We start from the raw sequence: 6238 nt of genomic DNA, 5'->3' as shown, positions 1-6238 counted from the left end.
CAAAAATTCAGTGTTGTCTGCATTGGCTGGTGCCAAGTGAGTCCCTGCCTCACCCGGCCCCGCCTCACACTCCTTCCCCAGCTATAGTTCCCTCAGTTCTTCCTCAGCACCTCCCACGTTTCCCTCAAGGCCAGTGTAGGAGTCACCCTCCAGGCAACCTCCAATTCATCAGGAATCCCGTGACTGTGCCCGCAACATAGACCCAGGGCATAGCCCCTTCCCGCCACATCCACTGCTACTCCCCTGGGCTCCCATCTCCTATCTGACCTGCTATGACTCCTTTCTAAATGGTCCCCCTGCTGATTTTAACATGTAAGTCGGATCCTGTCATTCCTGTGCTCCAGGCCCTTCAAGGGCTCCTGTTCTCCCAGAGCATCAAGGTCCTCTACCTCTCTCTTCCCCATTCCCTTTCTCACTCTGCTCCAGGCGCCTGGCCTCTTTGTGCTGCTAAGGAGCACCCTGGGCACACCCTACCTCTGGCTTCGCTCTGGTGTTTCCTCTGCTGGAGAGTCCTTTCCCCAGCTGTTGTCTCTCTCCCTCACCTTCCTCAAGTGTTTGCTTCCATCTCCCCTTTTTTCTGAGGTGCATGTAGCCTGATCACTGACCCCTGACCCCTGTATGGAATACCACGTCCTGTGCCCTGCGCCCCTCCCCAGCACTCCCCGCATTCTCCTATTCTGCTCTTCTTTTCCTTCCCCCCACAGCTCTTACGACTGTCTAGTGCTTTGTTTGTTTTCTGTTTTCCTCCAAAAGAATGTCAACTCCTCAAGAGCAGGAGTCTTTGTCTGTCTTTCTCATAATATATCTCAACACCCAGACAGTGCCGGGCACACACTAAATATTTAATGAGTGGCGCCTGAGTGGACAGATCCCTCCGAGTCCCATCCCCAGTCCTTTCCCTCTCCAGCACGGCCTGCTTTCTTAGCCGATCTTTCATCCCGAAACAGTTCCTCTTGTGCCACCCGTTGCTGAAAAATAGTGAAAACACTTTTGTTTCCTACAAAATAAATCCAGAAGGACGAGTGTGTCCTTCCGGGGCCTCTTCTCTCTGCTCCAAACCTGGATTGCAGGCTTATTTCCCACTACGCTTGTCCTCCCTCTGTTCTTCGGCCTTCTTCCCTCTGTGCCTGGGGTCATGCTGTGTCCTTTATCCGCTGTGCCTTTCTTCCTTCTCCACGTGCACCAGTCCCACCCATCGTTTAGGCTCGGCTCCAATGCCACCTTCCCCACGAAGCCTTTCGTCATCTCCCCACAGCTGGACAGTCTCTTCTTGCCTCTGGCATTTAGGGTATCTAGTACTGGTTTGTTTTTTTCTTTTTGTTTGTTTGTTTTTTGCTATTCATGTATTACCCTCCATTTTTGGACTTTCAGATCTTTGAAGTCAACATCTGTCACATCTGTATTGCCCATTCGAGTATTTTTTGCTCATTTGGTGTAATGTGCCTGAATCAGTGAGTGGGGCAGAACCATTGCCCAGAAGCCTTGATGCTCTAGGGCAGTGGTTCTCAACCTTCCTAATGCCGCGACCCTTTAATACAGTTCCTCATGTTGTGGTGACCCCCAACCATAAAATATTTTTGTTTCTCAACCTTCCTAATGCCGCGACCCTTTAATACAGTTCCTCATGTTGTGGTGACCCCCAACCATAAAATTATTTTTGTTGCTACTTCATACCTGTAATTTTGCTACTGTTATAAATCGTAATGTAAATATCTGATATGCAGGATGTATTTTCACTGGTCGCGACCCACAGGTTGAGAACCGCTGCTAGTGTCTGTGGCCCTTGCCCTTTACAGCTGGCGGTGGGTTTGAGTTCTCAGGCAGCACTGGGCTAACCTATGGGATGTTACCATGGACTCATCATCATCACCATCATCCCTAATGTAAACCAAATGCCGACTGTGTACAGAGCATTGGGCTACCATCTACTGTGCTAGAAGCTGAAACCAGGACCATAAGCCAAGTAAATGTACATGTTTTTATCGGCTTAGGGACAGTTTTGTTAGTATTTTTCATTCATTCATTCATTCATTCATTCATTCAACCAAAGTTTATTGAGTGCCTCCTCTGAGCAGGCACTGTGCTAGGTTCCAGGGAAAGAGATAAACCACCATGAGAGACCTTATATTCTGGTGTGACATGCAGACAGAAAGCAAGTAAACCAATAGAATAGTTGCATTTCAGGACCAATGCTATGAAAAGAACAGAATATGAAGATGCAGTTGTAAGAGAACAAACATTTTAGGGAGTGTCATAAGGGAGATGGGCATTTAACCTCAGTCCTAAGGGATGGGAAGGAGCCAGCAAAATGAGGGTTTTAGGCAAGAGCTTTCTGGGCAGAGGAACAGTTTGAGTGAAGGCACAGGTAGATCTCAGCCGGTGTTGAAAGAACAGAGGGCCTGTGTGGCGGGAGCACAGTGCCAGGGAGACAAAGGCCTCGGATGGCATTGGAGGGGTGAGTGGGCCGGACCACTCTAGCCTCCCAGGACATAGGAGAAGAGGCTCTTGATTTCATGAGAAATGAAAAAGGAAGTCATATGGAGGATTTCAATCAGGGCGATGAATTTGTGTTTCATTAAGATCCCTCTGGCCCCCACATGGAGGGGAGACTGCCTATAGGGCCAACATTGGAAGGAGGGAAGTCAGGAGATTTCTACAGTGTTCCACACCAGAGATAATGGAATATTTACTTTTTAATTTTTTTGTTAATCCTCACCCGAAGATACTTTTTTCATTGATTTTTAGAGAGTTGAAGGGTGGGGGGGGGAGGGGGAGAGATCGATTAGTTGTCTCCCTTGTGTGCCCCCCGCCTGGGGATCGAACCTGCAACCCAGGTATATGTCCTTGACTGGGAATCGAACCTGAGAAACTGCGGTCTGTGAGCTAATATTCTATCTGCTGAGCCACACTGGCCAGGGCTGATAATGGAATCTTTAAGAATTTCTTCTCTAAAAAACACAACCACATATCATTGTGATCATCACTGTAAAGACTGTTTAGAGCAGTGGTTCTCAACCTGTGGGTCGCGACCCCTTTGGGGGTCGAACGACCCTTTCACAGGGGTCACCTAAGACCATCGGAAAACACATATATAATTACAGATTGTTTTTGTGATTAATCATTATGCTTTAATTATGTTCAATTTGTAACAATGAAATTGGGGGTCACCACAACATGAGGAACTGTATTAAAGGGTCGCGGCATTAGGAAGGTTGAGAACCACTGGTTTAGAGTAACAGGGAGAAAGTTATTTTGAAATGGGTTCATTTCCCAGATAATGTCCTTGGACGGGGAGATCAGCTGCATCTCTAGTTGGATACCGCTGCCCTTCACTCCCAATACAGGATACCCCTCTTCCTCCCTCACCCTGAATATGGCCTTTGTTTGTTAGGAACTCTTGCCTCCTCCCGAGTTATGGAGAGTGGCTTCTGGTATCAGGGTCTTGGTGCAGGAAATGCAAACACACAGGGCGGGTGCTGTCACATCTGAGGCCTGGCTCACACACAGGAGGTTCTAGAGACACAGGGAAGGAAGCTGATGGGAAGAGGGAGGGATGGAGCCTGGGGAGAAGTCAGTTTACTGCTGGACATTGAGGCCGCGTAGCACTTCTGGAGGCTAGCTCAGCTGTCTTCACCAGTCTTTCACTTTCCAACCTAGAATCCATGTCACAGATAATAAATATCTTCATAATAAAAAATGAGAGGAGTCAGAATTGTGCTTAGGTGCTAGAGGCAATGACCTTTAAATTCGAGGCACTTAGAATTTACAATGATTAAATGACTTGAAGGCTCAGAAAGTTTCCAAGATGGCTGTATGAACAGTAAGAACAGTCGGAATAACTACATCTTTTTACTGAAGGCTGCAGAGCATTTTACTAGTCCTTGTCTTGCTTGGCTTTCGCTCATATTCCCACTTTCCGTTCAAAAGCTAAGATGCAGGGAGGCTAGGAGGCTTGCTCTGGCCTGCACCAGCGTCGCCTAGCTCAGGCCAGAGGTCATGTCCAGCGGACGATGCTCCTCAGTCAGATGGCTAAGGTTGGCCCAGAGACTCCTCAGTGCTGTCAGCTGATGAATTCCTGGGTAAACCAGCAGAGAAGCCAGAGAAGAATTGACTAGACTGGTTTTGAGTTCTTTGGGAGGCTTTGGTAATTCGCAGTATCCTGACCCCTGTGATTGGAAGGGAATTCTCTGACAAGGAGGCAGTGGGAGAAGGTCACTGGTGACTTAATTCCTGGGCTTCCTGCTTGGAGGGCAGGCCAAAGGCATTGTCCAGGAGGCCACTTGGACAATGATGGTGATACCAGATGTTGGTGTGGTAGGTGCTGCTTTTTAAGCCTTTTCATAGCTGTGTGATTGTCGCACCGTCACCACAGAGTGGATGCTGTTTGTTATCCTTTATAACATGGTGGCCACCACTTTGATAGCCTCATCTTATGCCAGTCTCTTCCTGAGCCACTGAATTCTGGTCAGTCACATGGGCCTCTTTTCTGCTCCCTGGACAAGTCATGTTTCCCTGCCTCAGGGAGTTTGCTCATGCTGTTCCGCTGCCTGGAGTACTTCCCTCTCTCCCTTCTCCCTATCTCATTCCAACGCTAGTCTTTCTTTTCTTTATAGCTCAACTTGCTTAGGTCACTTCCCCAGGGAAGTCCTACCTGACCCTCAGATTAGTTAGCTTTCCTTCTAACACCCTCTAGTAGCCGCTGGAACGTGCTTGTCACTGTTCTTTATAGAAGTTGCAATTACATGGTTATATATGTTGTTTAAATCTGTCCTCCCTTCACTAGACTTTCAAAATCCATGTGGAGCCAGGACTGTAGCCGTTTTCTGGCTTGTCTAGCAGAGCACCTGCTATGTAGTCAGCACTAGACAAATGTTTGTTGGTTGAACGAGTGAGTGAATTTCTGGTTTATAATTAGGAAAACACGCCTGAGGAGAGGGTGACTCACCCTGGGTCACACTGAGTCCATAAAGGAACCCCAGGGTCCCTGTCATGGAGCCCAGTGAGCTCCATGCTCTTCCCCCTTATCCCACTCCCACTCTGGCGGCTGGGTCCTCTGCCACAATCTCTTATCTTTCCCTTATACCTAGAGATATAAACCTCCCCACACCTCCCTCAAACCAATGAAGTGCTCAGGTTCCCTGCAGGAAGGGTATGCCACAGTACACCTTGGGAACTTCAGACACAGGGCTGAGAAACAGATGGGAACTCTGAGCCGATGAAGCTGACCTTGCTTTGGTCATGGGTTTTCTGTATGGTATTGAGCAGTCAAATCTGTTTTCAGTTTGTTTGTTTGTTTATTTATTTATTTATTTTTAATCCTCACTCTAGGACATGTTTTCTATTGATTTTAAAGAGAGGGAGAGGGGGAGGGAGAGGGAGAAAGAAAGAGGGAGAGAGGGAGAGAGAGATATTGATGTGAGAGAGAAACATTAATTGGTTTCCTCCTTTGAGCACCCCAACCGGGGATCAAACACACAACTTAGGTATGTGCCCTGACTGGGATTCGAACCTGCAACCTTTTGGTGTACAGAATGATGCTCCAACCAACGGAGCCATCCAACCAGGGCTAGGCTTAGTTTATTCTCTGCAAAATGGAAATGAGATTCTCTTCTATAACGACAGAGCTGTTAGAGAGAGAGAGAGTGAAATTTTTGTCTTTAAGCCCCATGATAAGTAATGTTCTGTAATGAAAATAGATCCATTTTTTTTTCTTAAAAAATAACAATGGGTGATGAAGAACAGCACATTAATGTCAAATTCTGGTCAGATGAACAGGAAGTTACTTGTTTTCATCAAACAGGGCAGGGTTCCAGTGTGGCAGGGAAAGGAGAAACCTATTTTCATATTTAGAAACAAAAGGATAATTACTTAAAGAAAGTAAGTTTTGACAAACTTGGGTCCACACAGAAAATTGCTCCTACCAGAGTATTTTTTTTCTTTTTTTTATTGTTTAAAGTATTGCATATATCTCCTTTACCCCCAATTGACCCCCCCCTACTCCCACCCATGAGGGCATGCCCCCACCGCCCCAGTGTCTGTGTCCATTGGTTATGCTAATATACATGCATACAAGTCCTTTGGTTGATCTCTAACCCTTCCTCTCCCCTACCTTCTCTATGAGGTTGGACGATCTGTTCAGTGCTACCTTGTCTCTGGATCTATTTTTTGTTCATCAAATTATGTTGATCATTATATCCCACATATGAGTGAGATCATGTGATATTTATCTTTCTCTGAC

General features: G+C 46.8%; 1 protein-coding gene across 4 annotated transcripts in view; it reads left to right on the top strand.

The window, feature by feature from the left end:
• The window catches only part of DPF3 (D4, zinc and double PHD fingers, family 3), a 279416-nt gene that overhangs the window by 165120 nt on the left and 108058 nt on the right, over positions 1–6238 (top strand). The gene's annotated exons all lie outside the window — the stretch shown is intronic.

Source organism: Myotis brandtii, unplaced genomic scaffold (genome assembly GCF_000412655.1).
Source record: "Myotis brandtii unplaced genomic scaffold, ASM41265v1 scaffold213, whole genome shotgun sequence".
Classification (NCBI taxonomy): domain Eukaryota; kingdom Metazoa; phylum Chordata; class Mammalia; order Chiroptera; family Vespertilionidae; genus Myotis; species Myotis brandtii.
This window is presented reverse-complemented; position numbering and strand designations above follow the sequence as displayed.